A 23,753-nucleotide genomic window follows, 5' to 3' on the forward strand; every position below is an offset into this window, starting at 1 on the left:
AAGTTACGACACCCGCAGCAGGGCACCGGGTCCCCCCCTGAGGGCCGTGAATGGCAGCACAGTAAGGACCTATGGCACCCGTCAGGTGCAGCTACTGTTCGGCCCCAGCCAGTTCACGTGGGACTTCACACTGGCCGCCGTAGCCCAACCGCTTCTGGGTGCGGATTTTTTGCGAGCTCACAGCCTGCTGGTTGACCTGCCCAGGAAGAGACTGGTACACGCCGAGACCTTTCAGACGTTCTCCCTGGGCGCGGCCCAGTTGCCAGCCCCTCACCTCGGCTCCATCACGCTGTCCGACAACGACTTCACCAGGGGCCGTTTACGGTGCTCCGGAACAACGGGTCCACGTTCGTGCTGGACGTTGGGGGGAAGGAGGAGGTTTTCACGGTGGACCGCCTCAAGCCGGCCCATGTGGACCTGGCGCAACCGGCCGAGTTTCCGGCGCCTCGGCGCAGAGGCCGACCTCCCAAGCAGGTTCTGGCCCAGGCTGTGGACATTGGGGGGTGTATCGCCGGTTCTGGGGGGGGGTTATGTGGCGGCTCATTTCCTAGCGTATGCGAACCGACTCACAATTAGATAGCCTACGGGGGTTTGCGAGCACAGAGCTTTGGAGCCTCTTCGCCATGGGGGGCCGGTTGACAGAGGCTTAAAAGTGAGGCTGAAGTTTTCGAATAAAGTTTTTCCTTCGACTGCAGTTACCGACTCCGTGTCGTAATTTTAGCGCTGCGTGTAGCACACCGCTACAGGACAAACCTGGAGCTTTTATGGAACTCCTTAAAAAATCATGAAATTTGGCATTCCACTCAGCATCATTAGAATATCCCAGTCAGACCTTACTTGCCACCCTACATAACACACACAAAATGTTAGAGGAACTCGACAGGTTAGGCAGCATGTATAGACGTGAGTAAACAGTTGACGTTTCGGGCCAAGGCCCTTCATCAGGACTGGAAAGGAAGGAGGAAAGATGCCAGAATAAAAAGGTGAAGAGAGGGGGTGGAGGATAGGTGGAAGGAAATAGGTGAAGCCATACGGGAAGGAAAGACAAAGGGCTGGAGAGGAAAAACGCTGATAGGAGAGGAGAGTGGACCATTGGAGAAAGGGAAGGAGGAGGGGACACGGGGGAGATGATAGGCAGGTAAGAAGAGATTAAGAGGCCAGAGTGGAGAATAACAAAAGAGGGGAGGGGGGAGGGAATTCTTTTTTACCGAATGAGAAATGCACGCCCTTATGTCACCTGACCTGATATTTTTGTCATGAAGCAGATTGCATATGCTGAGTGCATTGTATTTTCATCATGAGGCTCACCTTCGAGTAAGCACAAAATGAGGCTCTAAAATTCAGCACTTGCATCTGAATAGATTTCCGAGAGCTTCAGTTGTCTGCTGTGACTGTCTGTGGGAACTCCTGTGGGCTGCGCGGAGAGTCTCTGTCACATTATATTTAGACAGAATCTCAGTTCAAGAATTAGTCAGCATTATTTTTATTGTTTGGAACCATTAATTGGTAGGTAATCCATTTCAATGCTAAGTTTCTACTTGTGTCTCATTAACTTATTTGCAAATAAATGTTGCGATCGAAGTTGGATTAAAAAAAAGGTTTATTGGCGATCTTTTCTGAATTCATTTAGGCAGGTAAGAATAAACAGTGTAAAAGGGTAATTTAGCTTTGCAGCTCATGAAATATTTCATTAGTTTCAATTCAATTTGTTATATGAAATGGTTTCCAAACATACAGATCTGTGGATTGCATCTTTTCAATTTACTATTTGAACAAAATGTCCAATTCGTTGAAAATTGCAACAGAAAAGAGAGAAAGAACATCTGATTAATTGGAAAACTCAAACGTGGAATTCTAGGAGTCAATTTTAGGGACAACATTGTTCACATTTACCATAAACCACACAGATGGAATTATTACTGAGTGTGGGCAATTCATGCCCTCCTCATCTCTCTTCTGTAGAGACGTCCTTGTATTCTAAGACTATGTCCTCTGGTCCTAGACTCTTCCACTATTGGAAACATCCCATCCATATCCACACATCCACCCTATTTGCACCTTTCAATATTCAAGAAGTTTCAAAGAGATATCCCCTTGGAGTACAGGCCCAGAGCCATCAAATGCCCCTCATGCATTAACCATTACATTCCTGGGATCATTCTCATAAAACTCATAAAGCATTTGTTGGCTCTTGGATTGTATTCATTAGAGTACAGAAGAATGAGAGGGGATCTCATAGAAATATTTTGAATGTTGAAAGGGTTGGACAGAGTAGATGTGGAGGGTCTGTTTCCCTTGGTGGGTGGGTCCAGGACAAGAGGTCACAGTCTTAGAATTAGAGGGTACCCATGTAAAACAGAGATGAGGAGAAATTTTTTTAGCCAGAGGGTCGTGGATTTATGGAATTTGTTGCCACGTACAGCTGTGGAGGCCCAATCATTGAGGGTTTTTAAGGAGGAGATTGACAGGTATCTAATTAGTCAGGGATTCAAGGGATATGGGAAAAAAGCCAGAAATTGGAACTAGACAGGAGAATAGTTCAGCTCATGGTGGAGTGGTGGAGCAGACTCGATGGGCTGAATGGCCTACTTCTGCTCCTTTGTCTTGTGATCTTGTGAAAACTCCTCTGGACCCTTTCCAATGTCAACACATCCTTTCTTAGATATGGGGCCCAAAATTGTTCACAATACTCCAGATCAATGTCACAACCACAAATTCGGCAGCACAGTAGATATGGCAATTGTGCTTGTGAGCTTGCACAAGTCAGCAAATTATTAGTTATTTGTGATAGTATTTAACTCCATACTTATTGTCATAGTGTTTGTTGAGACTTGGACAGAGCATTGGAACACTTTGCTGCTGTCTTGCATTTGGTCTTCCCTGAGATATTGGACTTCCAAGTCAACTGACTCTGAAGACTAGTGGTATTCGTTTAATGTTTAGATATTCTTTTCAGCCGCAGTGTAGGCTTCGTTTTCCTTTTGAGAGTTTTAGTAGACTAGGACTCCAGAGTCCCTTTGCAGCTCCAATTTCTGAATTTTCTCCCTGTTTAGAATATAGTCTGTGCCTTTATTCCTCCTATCAAAATGCATGACCATATACTTCCCAACACTGTATTCCATCTGCATATTCCAATTTGTCCAAGCCTTTCAGCAGATTCCTCAATGCTACTTGTCCCTCTGCCTACCTTTATATTATTATTGGAAACTTGACTAGAAAGTCATCATACCCAGAATTGACGTGAGCTCCAATGGTCCCAGACTTGTAACCAGATGCTTGCACAGTGCCAGCAATGGGGCTCACACACAGCACACTTGTGGGTCTGGACAGGTGTTGTGAGCATTTTACTCCATACAGTGACCCAATGTCCTCCAGAGCCCGATAGTTTCCCAAAGATACTGGGGACAAGGGGCAAATTCTGTAGAGTTCCCAGGAAAGAGAGCTGGAATGGCCAGAAAATTTCTCCCAGCATCTCTTGCCTTGTTGATTTACTTCACCAGAAGTCATCTTCTGTGTTTCTAACATATCAACATTCATAAAGTGAATTGGCTCATTTAAATATTATCACATTTGGTGATTTCTCTTTTCCATCTTAAGGGTAAAGGTTACTGTAGGAAGAGCATTTTTTTCTGCTTTTAACTCTATCTAAAGTCTAACTAATTATCATATTGCAATGATAGAAATCAACAGTTTCCAGTATTCCCAGGAGGTTACATTGTTCCTGCAAATGAGGAGCCATATATTTTTCTGTGATATCTCCTGTCTGCCTCAACCTGCTCAGAAATCAATATTAAAACTATTGACTATTAACCATAAATGATGATAGTTATTTTCTTCAGATGTTGGCCTTGCACATAAGTGGCTCTGCCCAGGATGACCATCTCAGGGGAGCTTGCCCCAAAACAGGCATAAGACCCTCAATAGGAAAGTGCAAAAGGACAAATGCCAGTTTCAGACACCAGCTAGCAATGCCATAGAGTAATATAGCACAGGTACAAGACGATCAGGCCAACATGTCCGCACACATCAAGAATGTTTGAATTTCCTCAGTATTTATATATGGACCTCAGGGCTTGTGATTTAAGCCTGCAGTGTTGTTCATTTAATGCCTGAAAAACAAAGTTGAATTTACGAGCCATTCAGTACAATTATAGAGGTACTGGACAATCATACATTTTAAAGGAGTCAAAAGTTAATTTCAGAGGACTGGAAAAGATCTAAACTGCATCTTCAACTATTATTCCTCTTTCTATTTTTTTTAACTGCCAATGAATAATTAGGAGGGTTTTAACCTGAGGGCTAATGTTTGGCTACTGATACGGATTTAAGTCTTGCAAAAAAAATGCAAGCTGGCTAGCATGGACCAAGCAAAGTTTTTGTTGCAGATTTTGGATGTAACCATTTCCAAATCAATAAATCACTTGCTAGGGTAGCAGATTTCCTTTCCAGAATGAACTACATGGAGTTTCATCGCCACCATAGTTGGCTGATGTACAGCAGTGACCGCACAACAGAGTAGAGGATCTTCTGCACTGACCCAGCACACACATACACACAATCTAAGGACACAAACTCACTCTAACCACACACATTGACGCTGTAAGCACATTTAGGCCCCACATTAAAAGAATTCCCACACAAAGATCTCCCACTCAGAAATGAGGTGGAGGAAAGTCATCTTCGCTCCTGGGAGACAGCCAGATGTAACTGTTAAACAGCTTAGAATTTCCCCAATAGCATTGTGGAACTTGACCTTGTATCCGGAAATTGTTAATCCCAGTTGTGGGATTACAAAAAGCACAAAAACTGAATTTATAACAGAAAATGTAATTGATGAGATAATAACTCTGTTTCTCTCTCAATTGATGCTACCTGAGCTGCTGAGGCTTTGCAGGATGTTCTGTTCTTATTTCTGTCAGATTACTATTTGAACAATACCATAGTGCCTTCAAACCCATTCTCATCTTACTACTGAGCTGCAGATTCCCTTGTGAAACTGTTCAGTTCACCCCTCAGCCAGCCCTCACAAACACCTGGCATCCAGCCGACTCTCACTCTCATTTTATGCTCTTTATCCCAGGGCACTTTCCACTCAGGACTGTCCTTGTGAATGCAGGGCCAAGAGCACCAGAAGACGACAAATGATAGTGCAAGAGACACTGACATTAAAGCACTGAAAATTAGGTTTTTTGTTTGGAGTGAAGGAGGATGTGAGGTGACTTGATAGAGGTGTAGAAGATGGTACAGGACATAGATCAAGTGGACAGCCAGAGATTTTTTCCCAGGGCAGAAATGGCTAATACTAGGGGGCATAATTTTAAGATAATTGGAGAAAAGTATGTAGATAAGTTCTTAGAACAGCATGTGGTGGGTGCAAGGAATGGCCTGCCAGGATCGGTTGCCGATGCAGTTACATTAGGGGCATTTAAGAAATTCTAAGTTAGGCACATAGATGATAGAAAATTGTAAGAGGGAAAGGTTAGATTGATCTTAGAGTAGGATAAAAGGTCGGCACAACATTGCGGGCTGAAGGGCCTGTACTATGCTGTAGTATTCTATGTTCAACAACAAGCAATTCCATCACTTGAGGTGGCGTGGTGGATGGAGTCCAGGAGAAAGGTAAGCACGTTCAAGTTACAACAGGCTCCATAGAGAAAGTTCACCCTCTGTCCCTTTCAGCACATCAGCCACCGTAATTCCCTTCCGCAGGGTTTGTCAATGATACAACGTACTCATTGTAGCTTAGCAGCTAAGCACTCACAAAGGAAGTTATTGCTGCCTTGCCTCCTACAGGTTCCAATCTTTGTTTCAACTTAAAACCGCTGGAAGTAAGAGCTCACTGCGAGGTTTCAAGGCACAACTTCATTCCTCAGGATCCCTCTCTGGAGTACTGATGGAAAACTACCCCAAGAGAGGGAGTTTGATGAATCTGCAGAGTATATGGTGGCCTTGTCAAAGTATTTTCCATGTTTCACTTACTACCATCCAACAAAGAGGCTGCCTCCAGCTGCTTCTTCTGTGTCGGGGTCAATACTGAACCACAGGAATCTCAGTTGTTGAAAAATGTATGCCAGCTTCCCTCACTGATGTCCAGAAGTAAATTTTACATACAGGTTTGATATCAAATGAGAGCAGAATTCCAAATGTAAACCCTCTTTGTCCAGAACCACAGTGTACTGAAAATTTGTTTATTGTTGTTCTTGTTTAGTGCCATAGAATTGAAAGTGGACTTTCCTGGTGTGAGGTGAGGGCCTCGGGCAGTCAGAATTGACCATGGATATTGCGTCCTAGCTGATGCAAGCCTGAGCAGTAGGATATACAGAGCAAGCTGTTGCCTGGGTAACAAGCTCCCCCTCTCCATGTATCCAATGAACCCAAAGGAATGGCAGAGACCAATACAGTTTGACACTAGCAGTTTCGCAGGAGTTGCCTGACAGCATTGAACTTAATGTAGGACTGCCTTAGGGACTCTAAATCCAGATTATCTTCTTGGGGTTTACTCCCAAAGCTTTCCTCATGAGTGGGTGTAGCCACAAGACAGCAAAAGTTTGAGATCAGAGTTTTCCTTCTCCTAGATGAGCTGCCAATCACGGTTAACAAACCCCATCTGCCCAACTGGTTTGAAAGCATCAGTAACCTGCCTTTGTCCCTTCTCCTGTAGAAACAGTTACATCGGGCTTAGTAGCTAAGCCACACGCGAAGGCTGGGAGCTGAATTTGGTTGTCAGAACCTATTTGAGGTGCACACCATTGGGAGCATCTAATAGCTAGTGGGAGCTTGTCCTCATTACCACCCCCACCCCCAGGATATAATAACAGAGAAAAGAGGAAAAGGAGTAGATCATTCAATTCCTAAATGGATCGGTGTTTCTTGGTGCTGTACCATTTGCTGTTCCTTCATTTTGAGCAGTCATGGCCTAGTGAATCCACTTTTTAAAGGAGGTTTTAAGAATATCTTTAAATCTTTCCCTCCAGTAATATTTTTTGACAGAACTCAGAATAGACTGTGTGTTTAGCAGTCTAATTTTGGGCTTGTGAAAATGTGACCTGGAGCAGAAATAAGATGGTGGAGGAGATCAGTTTCTCCAACATCTTGTTTTTTTTGCTACAGTTCCCGGCATCTGCAGTCTCTTGTGTCAATAATGTGACCTGCAGCTCAGAGCCAAATGAGTATAACTTGGGCCTCTGTGCTGGGGATATTTACTTGGAACAGGGCCTTGGCTTATCCTGCTAATGGATTTGGAGGATTTTACAAAGACAGCATTAGTGATATCTCTCCAGTGTTTTAAATTGCCTGTTGTGGTAGCTCTTCTCTCAGAGGTGTAGGGATCATTGCTAGCTAATAGAACAAGAATTTTATCCCAGCTCAGAAGTCTTAATGTCCAAAGACTCTCACCCTCAGTCACCTAAAGGCCATGTGCTGGGCTAACAGTCATAGTGAAATGGGCATTATTTTCTAGGGTCTCGCAGTTACTCTTACTGCCGCAGGGCCGAGCTGTGTGTAGAGGGTGAGCTTTGCTTCACAGATGTTAAATTTAAAAACCACTTTCTCATGTTCCTCAACAAACAGGTCAGTGGTGATTCTGAGCTAGTTCTCCAAACATGCATGTATGTGAACACTGTCATAGAAAAGTATTGAACAGAAACAGGCCATTCTGCCCATCCAATCGATGTTGAGCCATTTAGACTGCCTACTCCTATTGACCTGCACCAGCCCACAGCCCTCCATTATCCTACCATCCATGTAACTATCCAAACTTGATTTAAACATTGAAATTGAGCTCATATGTACCGCTTGCATTTGCAGTTTGTTCCACACACTCTCACGACCCTCTGAGTGAAGAAGTTTCCCCTCATGTTCCCCTCAAACTTCTCACCTTTCACCCTTAACCCATGACCGCCAGTTGTAGTCCCATACATCCTCAGTGGAAAAAGCCTGCTTGCATTTACCCTCTGCCCCTCATCATTTTGTATACCTATATCAAATCTCCTCTCCTCTCAATCTTCTATGTTACAAGGAATAAAGTCCTAATCTGTTCAATCTTTCCATAAAACTCAGGTCCTCCAGACCTAGCAACATCTTTGTAAATTTCCTCTGTACTCTTTCAATGTTATTTACATTTTTCCTGTAGATAGGTGACCAAAACTGTACATGACATTCCAAATTAGTTCTCACCAATGTCTTAAACAACTTCAACATAACATCCCAACTCCTGTACTCAGTACTTTCCTTTATGAAGGTCAATGTGCCAAAAGCTTTCTTTGTGACCCTATCAACCTGTTACACCACTTTCAATGAATTATGGACCCGTATTCCCCGATCCTTTTGTTCTATTGCACTGCTCATTTGCTGTGTAAGACCCACCCTGGTTGATCCTACTGAAGTGCAACACTTTAGTGCAACAACTTGTCTGCCTACTCACTGATTAAATTTGCAGTGACCTTGGTAGTAGAGTGAAGACAATGTTGACTGAACAGTTACCAATTTGTCTTCTAGATTAGCTCAATTTCAGCAGAGAAACTGAAACTTGATGGAGGTGAGTTTGTGGGAATTTCTAGGGCAATGATACAGCCTTTGCATGACATCATTTCCCACTGAGAATGTATCTCTTGTGGATCGGTTTGTTACACTCATAGCCTGCGTGACATTAGGAAGCAGAGATTAGGTGGAGTTGAATTTCGGTGGGCAGCAGAATATGAGAAAGATGTGCCACAGTCTCTCTTCACTGACAGTTTTGTAAGTTCAAATATGGCCAGTGCATAGTGAGTGTTTGGTTTCGAGGTGAAACTACAAGTCTGCATCTTCTCTACAGCCGTAATGGGTTTTGAAACATTTCACCTACTAACATTCCACATGAAATGTTAGGTAGAAACATAAATAAGTTAATTTAAAATATAAATAAGTGTTATTATATTTGCAAGTCAATGATAAAAATATTTTAGTTACTGAGTAATTTAGCATGAATTACTATGGATCCTAAACCCTTTACATCTACATTTAGTACTAATGTAAGATTAACAAAATGTGTGCTGCACTGTTAAAATCAAATTAAGAAAAGTATTTTCACCTGTTCTTCAGCAAAGACATATAATGGTAACTGAATATGAGAAATACATCAAATAAAGCGAAACATGCTGTTTCAATCTATTGTTGGATGCACTATTGACACAAACTAAGTTTTATGGGAGACAGTTTTGTGCGAGCTAGCATTTCTGTAGCAGAAGCTAAATTCCTTGATTTTCCACAGTAGTAAGTAATTTTGTCTGATTGACTTCAGTCAAAATAGTTAAAGGAAGCTGATCCAATATTGCAGTATTTTCCTTTGTCTTCCAAAGTCAAAATTGCATGCCTAAAATTGTTGATTCCTGTGAAGGTAGCAAACAGATACTCAGTGAAGGCAAAGATGGAAAATAGAAATGCATGCTTACCAGATTCATATCCTGTATCACAAAGCAACAAGAGCAAAGTTGAGATTTGTAGACGAGATTTGCTATAGCCTCTTCAATTTCTGTTGTCTGACATGTCACTCTTCACATAGCGGGACTGGAAATAAATGAGACATATACTGATTACGAGTGCAATGTAAAAGCCGCAATGTATTTGCTTCATAATATACACACCAACTCACTGTTGCATCATTAAATGATGTGTACAGTGGTTTGGTGCTCTGCCTGTTCAGACATTAACTTCAATAAGCCCTCAGGTTTCTGATCCCATGGAAAGTCAAAGTTGTCAACTGGCTTTCTAGTATTCAGCTGCAATCCAGAAGTATATATCGTCTGCCAGAAGATATAAACATTTACTCACAAATATGACAGCTGATTGTTACTGCTCTTGCTCAGTCTAGGACTTGTGATAAATGCCATTTCCACTAATCAACGAAAGTGCATTCCTATGATAAACCACAGAGGATTAAACACTCCTGTATATGGCCAAGGATTGTCTCTCTCTTAATAGGACCAGGGGAACACAAATAATGCTATTCTTTTAAAATGCAGTACAGCAGTTTCAGACACGCTGCCAGCTGATATCTTCACTGTAAAGCCCAGACAAAATTAAACAGCAGCACACATACATGATGTGAAATTCCATTATCTGTGTCAAAGTCAGGACCAGATTCAACTGGACCAAGTTCTGGAATTTATGAATAACACCATAGTATTCCAAATGTAGTATACTAGTAGTCTAGTATAATCCCCTGATTATACATAGCTTGGTTCCCTAAAGTTGTTAGAGCTGGGGTGGTAATGGGGATGAGCTCCCACTACCTATTAAATGCTCCTAATGTCGTGCATCTCAAATAGCCTCTGACAACCAAGTCTAACTTTGGCCTTCATGTGTGGCTTAGCTACTAATCCTGGTAGAACTGTTTCTGCTGACAGAAGGACGGGCAAAGGCAGGTTACTGACGCCTTAAAGCCAGTCGCTTCGGGTGGATGGGGTTCGTCAGCCATGGTTGGCAGCTCATCTAGGAGCTCTGGTATCAAACCTCCTCTGCCTTGCAGCTATGAAGACTTCGGGAGTAAAACTCTGAAGAAAAATCCAGAGTTGGAGTCCCTAAAATAGCCCTACATTGAGTTCAAGACTGCCTGGCAATTCCTGCAACACCGTTGGTACGAAACAGTATATTCCTTTGGATTCATCAGATGTGTGGAGGGGAGGGTTCTGCTACATAGGCAATAGCTTGCTCTCCATATTGTACAGCTCTGGCTTGTGTACTGACTTGCATATCATGTAGACAGCCAGGACTCCACAGTCACGGTCAACCCAGGCCTCTTATATATAGTCCATTTTCAGTACAATCGAAACTCCCATTTAGCTGAGATTGAGCTATTTTGTACATATATTTATTTTTCTATATGACTACAATATATATGTTTTTGTTTTCAGCAACGTTCATTTAAAAAGTGGAAAGTGTTGTAATGAGGATCCTGTCTCCCAAATTATTTCTGCTTCAGTAGCTGCCATCATTATTTCCACAGCAAATAGTGATCTGATATTCAGGGAACCATAATGAGTCTGTTAATAAGACCTGACACCCTCAGGCGCACACTCTACTAACCTAAGAAAGATAATATTCTCTTTGTTCTTTTATCCTGCATTCATATCACATGTTTTATATTTATATGAAATGTAGAGACATCACCCCATAGCTCTTAAGCCTGGTTTCATGTAAGTTTACCACAGAATTCTTGTACATATTGCAAGTATTAAACTTTTTTATAAGTTATTTGACAGCAGCCTCAATAAAGGAGCCTGGCCCATATCAGCAAAGAAAATATTAGCAGAGCTTTGACATTGAGGCTGTCAAAGCAAGAACAAAACTTCTTTAATCGAAAGAAGATGAGTTTCAGATGTCCCTGCAGTACAGTATCTGCAGAATCAAGCTAAAATGTAATTGGTGGAATGATACCAATACGGCTGTTTAATGCTAAAAGTAGATACTATCATGCGTGCAAATCGGCCAAATAGATACTACTTGCGTGTTATTCCTATGGATGGCCTTGTTCTGTTTTTTTTTCAATTCCTGTTTATCTTACAGCAGGTGGTGTAACAGCAGCCAAAGACCAACACAAGGACAATGGATTCATAAAAACAAGATTCTACAGATGCTGGAAATCCAGAGTAACAAACACAAAGTGCTGGAGGAACTGAGCAGGTCAGGCAGCCTCTATGAAGAGGGATAAACAGTCAATCTTTTGGGCTGAGATCCATCATCAGGACTCTTCATCGTTGGCCTTGGTCACTGAGAGTAACCAATCTGAAGAGCTATGTATCATAATAAAGTTCAGCCCATATAATTTCAGTCAATTGCATTATTAACATTATAGACAATCTAAATACACATTTTGTTACAAGGCAGATGCGCTTTGTGTTTAAGACAAAGACATTGAGCATTTTGGCTGAAAGCAGAGCATCTTGCATTGTGATTGCATGTCAAAATCATTCTTCTCCAGCAAGGAAACCATTTTAACGGTTGGAATATATGACTAAGCATTACTGTTTATTTGAAAGCAAATTGAATTTTGAAAAATATGCTGAAAAGTTCATTAGCCATTCTGTACATTCTGCTGACCTTCTAAGCTGTGCTGTAGTGTATCTTAGCGAAGGTTTTGAATGTTAGAAATGTAGTTTTATTAAGTCGCTGTACCCTGGAATGAATCTTGCAGGCACAATGTTGCTGCTTACACATCAGAATAATTGTCACTCCTGAACAAATAAAAATTCTGTTAACTTTCCTCCTTCTCTGAGAACTTTGGCTCATCAGGCTTAGTGAGTTGCAGGGAAGGGCATGTTTCCTTTGAGGGGAGCAGAGGAATCTGAACACCACAAGGCAATGATGATGCTCTCTGACACTGATTGCTTTGCATACATGTGCCAGGCAGGATCTCTCTACCAAAACTGACACTTGTGGTAGTGACATTAGTTCACTAGCATAAACCATCATGGCTGATTTGATGAGAGTGTCCAGGAAAACAAGGATCTAATTAGCAGCAGATGCAAGCCTTCTCTGCCTTCTCCTCTTCTTTCCTTGGAGTCAAACGTGATTCAAGTTCCTGCTCCACTTCTGTTGATTGTGAGGTGGTAGATGAACCCAGTTGGAGACCCCATGACTCTATTGCAAGTGGGGCAGCTGGGCTCAGAGAGGGTGGTTGAGAAATCCTACTACATCCTGGAGATAGAGAGGCCGGGCTCAGACCTCAATCGCCTTTATGCAGGGGTCTGTGGGAGGAGCCACAGGAGCAGTCAGCAAGGGGCGTGTCCAGACAGGTATATGTAGTTCACCACACCCCATGACTCTATTGCAAGTGGGGCAGCTGGGCTCAGACAGGGTGGTTGAGAAATCAGTTCTTTGTTTACAATGGGCTTCTGTGTCCTCCTACTGAATGGACTGCAGGTTCTGAACACAAGTACATGTACTCTTTCTCCATTTTTCAAGATCATGGCAGGGATGTTAAAGGAAATTGAAAGGCCCAGATAGAGTGTCTGAGGAGAGGATGTTTCCAAGAATGAGAAAGTCTAGGACCAGAGGGTACAGCCTCAGAACAGAAGGACACCACTTTAGAACAGAGATGAGGAGCAATTTCTTTAGCCAGGAGGTGGTGAATCTCTGGAATTTGTTGCTACAGATAGCGGGGGACATATTTAAGGCAGGGTTGATCAGTACTTAATTAGTAAGACTGTCAAAAGTTATGGGGAGAAGGCAGAAGAATGGGAGTGGAAGGAAAATAAGACAGCCTTGATCAAATGGCAGAGTAGACTCAAAAGGCTCCTATGTCTTATGGTCTTTTATAAAGTTGAGAAAAACTTTGAATTGACTCCTCAGTCTATGTGGTAAAGTCTGGCTATGTTGGAGCTTGAAACAGAATATACATTTTAAGAGTCAGTTACCAGGCTAGCAAATTAGATGGTCAGTCTATTGGAGGTGCCTGAGCATAAACTGCCCCAACAGTGCTGTCATAGTTCACTTATCCTTTCCTGCAGGATTCTGCAGGGAAGTTCTGGGGAAACAGCCCCTAATGAATCTTAATAACCAGATATTGATAGTAAACCTGGGTTTCCTTTCATAAAAGCATTCCAGATATAAATGCAGGGCCTACTAGGCAATGTCCCACGTGCACTTGACAATCCAAAATGTGTATGAATGTCAGAATCACAACCATTACACTTTTGTCAGTGGAAGAGGACTTGTAATTTCTCACAGTCACAGAGACCATTCTGTATCCATGCTAACTGGCACAGTAGGGACCTGAATTAAAACACATAGAGAACAAGGAACAAATATTTTGCCAGCATTATATGTGAAACTGGTACTCAATTCTCTGAAATGGGAATCTGTGATGTTTCTCATGATTGAATTCGTATTATAATTTACCTAATATGCCGTTAGTATGAAAAATTAACTAGACACTGAAGGCTTTATTCTTTATCACTGCTGAATCTTGCCTAAGTGAGTATGGTATATAGACAAAAACACCCAATTAAATGATTTATATTGGTATAGTTGGTTTTCCGAGATGATGCTTACTCATCCTTTATAAAATCGGCCAATGTCCAATTGTTAATAGCTGGCTGATGGGAAACTTGGTGTTGAGATTCCATTTGCTTTTTAAGTTTTATCCCCCTGAAACAGCTGTTCCTGCTTAGAACAATTTTCTGTTTATTGCTGACTGTACATATTTTGTAACCTGATAATGTAATTGCAAAAACAACAATGTATTGAAAATATGATTAAAAACAGCTACACATTTAACCAAGTTCCCTTTCTATATGGGTGAGGCTTAATGTGAAAGAAGATGCCCCATACAGTATACTTGACAGAGCTAGAAAGAAAAAGGATAGAGCTTAGGAACAAAAAGGATAAACATTTTGTAGGTGTACACTGAAAGCCACTAAACAGTCAGCAGAAGATGGAGGGGTAAATATGTACCCCAGAAGGTATTTGTAGTAAGAGAACTCCATCTTCCCCAGCATGTACTAGGATCACTTTAGTGCAAGAACTTGGCAGAGAGAATTTTTAAAGTACTGTGGAAGAACTTTCTGAGCCAGTGTGTGGATAGCCCTCTTAGAGAAAGGGTGATACTGGATTTAAAGATTTAAAATATTTTATTAAAGATTAGCATAATTTGTCACATATGCATCTGAATATATAGTGAAATGTGTCATTTTGAGTCAAGTCAAATCAGCGAGGATTGTGTAGGGCAGCCCACAAGTGTGGCCACATTTCTGACTCCAACATATCATGCTAATCCTAGCAGAAGAGTCCATCAGAGAACATTTCAGAGAGAATGAACATAGCTCTAAATATTTGCGGAGAAAGGCAAGAAAAGATTAGAAATTGAGGTCCTGAGTTGGCAGAAGGGTGATTTCAGCATGATAAAACAAGACCCGGCAAAAATGGACTGGAAGCAGCTACTTGCAGGTAAACCTTCATGTGACCAATCAGTGGTTTAAAAATGAAACGGAGAGTTCAGGGCTAATGTGTTTTGGTAAGGATGAATGGTAAGAACAAGTCCAAGCTACCCTGGAGATAAAAATTTTAATAATAAAGCATTTTAAAATAACTGTCTACAGGTGTATAAAAATGTTGGTGGTAGAGTGGGTGGGGTGCGGTGAGTGATTACTTTAAAATGTTGTTAGGAGAGCAGAGAAAGGTGCAGAGTAGGATTGGTTGGAAAGATTATGGCAAATTCCAAACCATTTTATAAGCAATCTAGAGCAAGGTAGTAACCAAGCAAAGAGATGGACCCATTTAAGAACCAAATTGGAAATCAGTGTGCCGATCTGGAGGTCTTGAATAAATACTTCTTATCTTTATCCATAATGAGACATATTGAGGCTGAAAATGCAAAGAAGGGGTTGATGGAATTCTGAAGTAAATCCCCACTGTAAAGGAGGAGGTCTAAGATATTTTAGAGAGTTTAAAATTGGATGAATCCTCTGGGCCTGATGAGACATTGTCCAATTTTCTGCAGCAGGAGAGAGAAAAGATTGCTGGGCTCTGACATAAACTTTCAAATGTTATGTGGCCCCAGAAGTGATGCAGATTGAAGGCTAGCAGATGTTTAAGAAGGGCAACTGGGTTAAGTCTGGTTTTTATAGAGTGGTGAGCGTAACATCAATAGGGAATATTATTCAAAATATTCCTAAAGGATAGCATTAATGTACACTTGGAGAAGCTGGGATTGATCAGGAATATTCAGCATGGCTTTGTTAAGGGAGACCCTGTCTGGCTAATTTGATTACATTTTTAAAGGGGTGACTAAGTTAATTGACAAGAGCTATGCCATTGATGTAATCAACAAGGACTTTTCAGTAAGACCTTTAATGAGGTCCCCCATGATAGACTGGTTCATTAGTTAAGAACATATCAAATCCAGGGCAAGAAAGTAAAATGCAAAATCCTGTAGATGCTAGAAATCCAAAGCAACAAACACAAAATGCTGGAGTAACTCAGTAGGTCAGGCAGCATCTATGGAAATGAATAAACAATCAACATTGCAGGCCAAGACCAGGACTGGAAAGGAAGGGGGAATACATCAAAATAAAATGGTGGGGGGAGGGGAAGGAGGATACCTAGATGGGGATACAGTAGATGAAGCCACATGGGTAGGAAGGGGAAAGGGCTAGATCTCTCCTAACAGGGCTAGATCTCTTCTCTTCCTCTGTCCACCCAGCCTCACCCACAGTATCACCTTCTAGCTATCCTCCTTCCCCTCTCCCTAACTTTTTATTCTGGTGTATTCCCCCTTCCTTTCCAGTCCTGAAGAAGAGTCTCGGCCTGACTGTTTATTCATTTCTGTAGATGCTGCCTGACCTGCTGAGTTCCTCCAGCATTTTGTGTGTGGATCTGTAAGTTGTTTGTTGATAAGAAACAGAAGATAGTGGTTGAAGGTTGGTGCTTTTGCCATTAGACACCTGACAACAACAGTATACCATGGGGATTGCGGTAGAGATCTTCACTGATAGATGATTTGGATGTGACTGAACGAGGAATGATTAGAAAGGTCTCAGGTGACATGGCAGAGGCGACACAAGTAGACAAACTGTTGAAGAAGGATGATGGCACACTTGCCTTCACTGACTAGATAAGGTTATGAAATTACAGGAGGTAGAGAAAGCAAGGATATCTAATACTAACGGGCACCAGTTTAAAAGAAGGGAAGAACGACTTAAAGGGGGCCTAAGGGACAAGTCTTTCACACAGACGCTATTGGGTAAATAAAACAGTTGCCAGAGGAAATGGTAGAGGTTATCACAATGAATAAGCTTAAGGGACATTTGAACAAATTCATAGATGGGAAGGATTTAGAGAGATATGGGACAAATGCAAGGAAATGGCAGTTGCTCAGGTAAGTATATTGGACAGGATGGACAAAGTGTTGGGCTGAAGGGCTTGGTTCCATGTCATATGACTCCATTGTTGTTGATAATGAGGAGAGGTTTCTGTGGCTACAGAATGTTGTTGAGGACCTGATGAGATGAGCATGGCAATGGCAGGTGAAGACCTTCTAGAGTGTAAGCTTTGGAGGATTTAATAGGGTTAGAATGTTCACAGTGAATGTTAGAACCATAATAAATACCATAGAACAAAGGGTTCTTGCTGCACACATCCAAAGGCCCTGGAAAGTGGCAACACAGCCAGAGAAGTGGTTAAAAAGCTACGTGGGAAAATAACCTTCATTAGTGGCACATACAGTACAAGATCAGAGAAAGGAGGTTAGGGTTCAGCTGCATAAAACATTAATTAGGCCATTTTGGAGTTTTGGATGCACTTCTGCATGCCACACTATAGGAAGGAAATGCTTGCACCCGAGATTTCTCCAGTACATTGCTCGGGATGGAGACTGGATAGGCTTGGTTCATTTTCTTTTTGGAGTGGGGAAGGCTGAAGGATGTCCTGATTGAGGTATTCAAAATTATGAGGGACACAAGGCAGATAATGAGAATCTTTTCTACTGTCTGTAAGCAGATGACATAGGTTTAAGGAAAGAGATGGCCAATTTAGAAGGGAGCTAAGGAAGAATGTTTTTCATTCAAAGGGTGCTTGAAATCTAAAACACACTTCCTAAGGGCATGGGGAAGGTAGGTACTCTCTAAACATATTTATCTGAGCACTTCATATCCCTTAGGATAGTAAACTGTAGACTGAGTGCTGGAAAATGAGACTAGTATACTTAAGTACTTGGTGGACAGCACAAACACTGAGGGCTGAAGGGCTGTATGACTCCATGACTTTCTGTAACTTTATAGTTTATGCTGATTTGGACTGGTTCTTAAAACAGTGTCTTTTAATGATGAGCATGCACAAAATGTTGGAGGAACTCAGCTGAAATAAATGAACAGTCGGCAGTTCGGGCTGAGACCCTTCTTCAAAGAAATCATCTTTTAATGATTAATGTTTTCAAGGGTTGCCTCTTGACCATGGTTCTTGTTCTTCAGCATGCAGATGCTGTATGATCCCAGATGGATATGACAATCATGGTAACAGCAAGTATTCTCCAGTCTAATGTATGGGAAAGGAAATTAACAGGCAAAAGAAGGTAAAAAGGCATTTACAGACATTAGAATCAAGTTCAGTTTGTGTTTTGTAATTTGAACATTAATCCACAGATGACAGAAGCTTTGGACTGAGCTCATTCTCTTAACTCCAGCATAAGTTGCCAAAGGGGAGTATGGAACAAGAATTAGTCATTCTGCTTTATGAGCCTGTTTTTCATGGTTGATCGGCATTCTCAGCTCATCTTCTCACCCTGGCTCTGCAAAACTTAAAGTGCCTCACGGTTGCAGTTTTGAACAATCAACTGACCTCCCTTCAATAGCTTTCTGGAGAGAATGTTTCAGATGACAATTGCATTCCTGATGAAGAAGTGCTTCCTGACATTAGGCATTGATCCAATTTTCAGTCGATGCCCCTTTGTTCTATGCTTCTTTGCCAAAGAAAGTGATTTCTCCCCAGCCACTCCATCAAGCTCAGTCATCTCTTAGACCTTGAAGGTCACGAATTAAATAATTTAAAATGAAAACAGAACAGGCCAGTTTCTGGATCTGTTTTGTTAATGTAATCCTTTTAGCCCTACTGGCATTCTGGTAAATACATACTACACCTGCTGCATGACCAATGTTTCACAGAAATTCAAGCAATATTCCAAATGTGATGTAAATAATACTTATGTACTGGTAGAATAAGTTCTACCCTTTGCACTTCAGTCCCTTCTGAAAGCAAGCCAAAAGTATATTTAACTTTTTAATTGCCCTTTGTACTTGTCTCTAAGCTTTCGTGATTACTGTTCATGGATCCCTAAACTCTACAATTCTTAGTTCAATGTTAGTTGAAAGAAAAATTGATCCAAATGCAATAAATTCCTTGCAGATGCAGTAACTAAAAAGCGCTGGACAAATTCAGTGGGTCAGGTAGCATCTATGAAGGCAAAGGAAAATTCGACATTTAGGGTCAAGACTCTGCATATGGACTGAATGGGTGAAAGGGAGGTAGCTAGAAGTAAAGGGTGATGGGGTATGGCAAGGCAGGAACTAGATAGTGATAAGTGGATCCAGGTGAGAAGATGTTTTGCTATTCAAATTTATGTGAGTGGTTGAAAATATAATAGAAAAATCCCTTTTATAACCTGTGGTGAACTACATATACCTGTCTGGATACGCCCCCTGCTGACTGCTCCTGTGGCTCCTCCCACAGACCCCTGTATAAAGGCGATCAAGGCCTGAGCCCGGCCTCTCAGTCTCCAGGATGTAGTATGGTGGTCACTCACTGCTTGTTCCTTCTTCTGGTCAGTAAAAGCCGATATCTCGCCTTTACGTCTCAGAGTGAGTTATTGATGGTGCATCATAACCAATCCCCAGAATTTGCTCCATTCCTAAAAGGAAAGTGGGTGTATAGAAGGAAAAGCTAATACATATCTTTGGTCAAGGAGAGGGAACTGAAAGTAATTGGATAAGCACATCAAAGGGCTGGCATTGCCATAATGGGCTGAATGGTTTCTTGTAGTGTAGCATACCATGAATTTGCTCACCCAATCCATTACCTTATGCTAAGATGTCCTGCCTCTCTTCAGGCCCTTCCAACAAATTCTCAGAACTCTATCCTCAGTTCACTTCAATTTGTTCAAAGTTCATTTAGGAAAATCTGTCTAGACTTTCAAGTGCAGATTTATTTCAGATTGTTAGTTACCTCTACCCATTTTTTTTTAGTTCTCATGAGTCCCAATTGCTTGAAATTAAAGATAGCTGGTGTCATTTTCTCTCTGCTATAAATCCTTATCATTGCTGAAGCCAAGACATTTCAGTTTTCTTTCTGGCAGTCTCCAGTTTCAAATTTTTGTCTTTTCCAGGACTATATTATTTAGCACATAAATTCACATTTATCTATGGCCATTTCAAACTCACACATGATTGCACAAATAATACATTATGTATAGCTCGTGAGTAGAAGACTCAATACCGTACATGAAACAGCATGGGTGTAAATTAAATTGACATTTTTACCACAAATAGAAAAGAAAATCCTAAAAGTTAATCCATTTTTCTTTCTTACAGGTGCTAAATATTTCTAGCATTCTCTTCAATTTACAGTATTTTCAGTGTTTATGTTTTACATTTCCAACATTTTATTCAGTCTTCTCATCAGTTTATTTAGCTTCCTTCTAGTTACATCTTACCCAGGTAGATAAAATGTGAGTAACAAATTTTTATTACTTTTTATCAATTAGCGCCATCATATTTTATACCATTCAGTCTTTTGTGGTTTTTATTCAAAACCAGGAGAAAGTAAATGGTGCAAACATTTGAACATTAGAAACAAAGAAGTAGGCCATTCGGCCCCTTTCATTTTCTCTATCATTCAGTGAATTCATGGCTGATCTCTCGGCAACACACACAAAACTCAGGAGGCCAGACCGCATCCTTGGAAAAGGGTAAAGAATCAATGTTTCAGGCCGAGTTGCTTCATCAGGACCAGAGAAAAAAGATGAGAAGTCAGAGTAAGAACTTGCTCTTATAGTTTATGTCCGTGATTATAAAGTCTGGGATCCCATTTGATTTTTCATGTTGTTATTTTATGTTTTTTTTATGATGAGTGTATCTGAATCCTTAGACTGTTGTTGAATCCTTACCTTTGAGGTTTCTCTATCCTGGATGTATCTCCCAATATCTATAATCTCACATTTCTTTCCATTCATTTCTATTTAACACCTAATCTTTCAATTTACTATTTCATGTGCAAAGAAGCTCTCTACAATCTCTTCCATTTAAATATGCCCATTAATAATGCCAAAATATCAAAATACAATAAATATGCTGCTGTGGATTTATGATAACCTCAAATGTCTTAGTTTGTCTGTGTTGCAAGGACGAGGCTGAGGAGGAACCCAAGTGCAGGACACAGGTGTGGAGACAGAGTCGTGAGGCATTAGCACCCTCATGAATGGGGAACCGGTATCCAGGAGGGTCTTTACACAGAGACAAGGTTTATGGAGAGTATCCAGGAAATGATGCCGAACTTAGAACTGACAGTCCAAAGGAATCAGGAAATGGAGTTTGCGTACACCAGAGTTGACCAATGAGCTGGCACAGCATGGCTGTGATGCCTGAGTTTTATCCTATGTTCACTAATGGGAACCAGGTATGTGATAATTAATGGGACTAGCAATCATAGGGAATCAGCCGACAGGAATTAAGGCACAATCAATGAGATAATGGCAGGATGGGGAATTGCCAGTTGGGACTATGACAGCCTGAGCATATAGATGATATTATAGAATATCAGCTTTCTAAATTTCTGATTCTTTTGTGGAATGAATATTAATCCAGTTCATATTTTTTACTGCATTAATGACTCATGCATAGTGCATGCATTGCTTGTTCAGGTTTTCACATTCTGTATGCTCTAGGTGTTCATGATCTATTACAGATGTCCAACTGTTCTGAGACTTTTTAGAAAATCAAATCCAAAAATGTTTAATTATCCCAATTTAAATCTGAGTTTGTCAACCAATGAAAGTTGAGAACATTAAATCTTCAATCGATTATAAATAAGTCATTCTCCATTGTGTGATTGTGTAATGTGTGATTGGTCTGCTGTTGGATTGAAATGGAGGGAACTGAAATCTCAACATGGTATAGGGAGAATTAGTTTTCTTTTGAAAACGTAAAGCTGTGTAGTTCAGTATACACTAGTAGCAATGTTTTGGATCAGATGTTTATTTTGTAGATTGATCAGTTTTAACTTTTAACTTAGTGAGCTTAAGTGGAATTAAGACTGAGTGAGTTAGTGGAGTTAATACTTCGGCAGTTTGTGAAGTGGACATCAAACTCAACTCAATCCCTGATTGGTTGCTACATATGTATTCCACTTTAGCAGCTGGAGGAGTTGAGTTTGACATCTAGAAAGTAGAATCAGTAAAAGTCACCTGGAAACTGACTGTTTCTATACATTGATTTTTCAGGGTGCAGGCATCATTTGATGGCCCAACATCAATTGACCATCTGAAAGCTGGGGGTGAGCCACCTTTTTATGCTCTGTGGTCCTGGTGAAGATACTCCCAGAGTACTGGTGCAGAGCAAATTCCCTGATTTAGACCCAGCAATGGTAAAGGACCAGTGATATATTTCTAAATCAGAATGGTATGTGGAGTAACTTTACTGTATTCAAATTTTGTACCAAGATGGATGAATTCTCTAGTTCTATTCTTTTCCAATTATGTCATAGCAGTTATAACTAAATGATCTGGTAGGCCATTCCTATGGATGGATTAAAGTCAGCCACATTACTGTGGGTATGAAGTTACATATAGACAGGATTGGGAGATAAATTTTCTTTGGGTTTCTGGTGACAGGTTTGTTATATGAGAAGAGACTTAACTCTCCTGTATTCTTTAGAGTTTAGAAGAATGGAGGTGATCAAAATTACACTTTAAAAATATTACAAAGCTTGACTTGTTGACAAAGCTAGACAAATGGATGAATGGAAGATGTCTTCCCTTTGCTGAGGAATCTAGAACTTTGAGTCAGAATAAGAAGCAGACTACTTAAGTCAGAAATGGGAGTCTTATTTGTGAAGTTCATTTAAAAAAATGATCAATAGATTTCTGGACTTTCAGGGAATTATGTGCAGGAAAACTAAGCTGAGGTAGAAGATCAGCCATGTTCTTGTCTAATGACATCGCAAGTTCAGAGGGTCACATTGTCTACATCTGCTCCTAATTTTTAAGTCTATATATCCATAAGATGTCTCTAAGTCATGTTGAAACCGTTCATCAGTAGAGTTTGCATTTTTTAATGCTTTAGAGATATTGATAATTCAGGACAAGAGCAGAGCTTTGACTTTATAAGATATCTTGGTAGTTTGGTTGACATTGGAGCCTTTTTCTGGTTTTGTTGTTTGTTTATATAGCAACAATAATTTCAGATGCAAAACTCACTCCAGCTTCAGCTGCTATTTAAAGTGCTCAATTTACCATTCTAGCCACTAGAAATGAAAACAATAGCTGGTCTTAAGGCAGTGAAGAGGTGTGGGTCTAGGACAGAATGATAGAGTTGATGTAGATGTAGATCCTTATCAAATGCAGAGTACATGGAAGGAGATGTTTGTCTGTTGCTGCAGATAATTCTAACCTCCATCCAATTTCTATTCTGACCTATGGTTCCTGCTCTAATCCAATTAAGTTTAATCATCTTCCAACTCAAGTACACACTGGAAATTAAGTTTCAGGTAATCAAACATCTCTGTCTTCAATCTCGCCTTTCCAACATTCAGGGTTTTTTAATCTCTCCTGTTTATTCAGATTTCCTTCATCTACTCCTGTTTACCTCCTTCGCTGATATCCCAGTACTGTAATCGTTTATTGGCCTTTACTGTCCACTTTCAGCTGGCACCACCACAGCTTGCTCCTGTTCTCTTTCCATTCAGATCTTTTTTCCTACCTGCCTTTCCTCACCATCTCTGCAGCTCATTTTTTTTTTAAATTACAAACTTTTCCCCAGTTCTGATGAATGATTATTAGCTGTAGAAGTTAACTGCATCTCTCCACAGATGGTGCCTGGCCTGCTAAGTATTTCCAGTATTTCTGCTTTTACTAGCAACCAACTTAGAAGTACATATTTCCAGTGTTGTTGGTACTGGAAAAAAATATCCTTTGAAAATGTAAGCCGGAACTTGATAACAGCAGGACATAATTGTGCAACAAGAATGCCTATGAGGTGGCTTTTTAGAGCAGGTTGTCATTGAGGCTACTAGGG

At 40.8% G+C, this 23,753-nt stretch overlaps 1 long non-coding RNA gene across 2 annotated transcripts in view; it reads right to left on the reverse strand.

The window, feature by feature from the left end:
• Positions 1–23,753, reverse strand: part of LOC132396315 (uncharacterized) — a 118,852-nt gene that overhangs the window by 22,593 nt on the left and 72,506 nt on the right. For both annotated transcript variants that reach the window (XR_009512947.1, XR_009512946.1), the window contains exon 2: positions 9,429–9,543. This is a non-coding gene — a long non-coding RNA (uncharacterized LOC132396315). The remainder of the gene's footprint in view (positions 1–9,428; positions 9,544–23,753) is intronic.

Source organism: Hypanus sabinus, chromosome 7, assembly GCF_030144855.1.
Source record: "Hypanus sabinus isolate sHypSab1 chromosome 7, sHypSab1.hap1, whole genome shotgun sequence".
In the NCBI taxonomy this organism is placed as follows: Eukaryota; Metazoa; Chordata; class Chondrichthyes; order Myliobatiformes; family Dasyatidae; genus Hypanus; species Hypanus sabinus.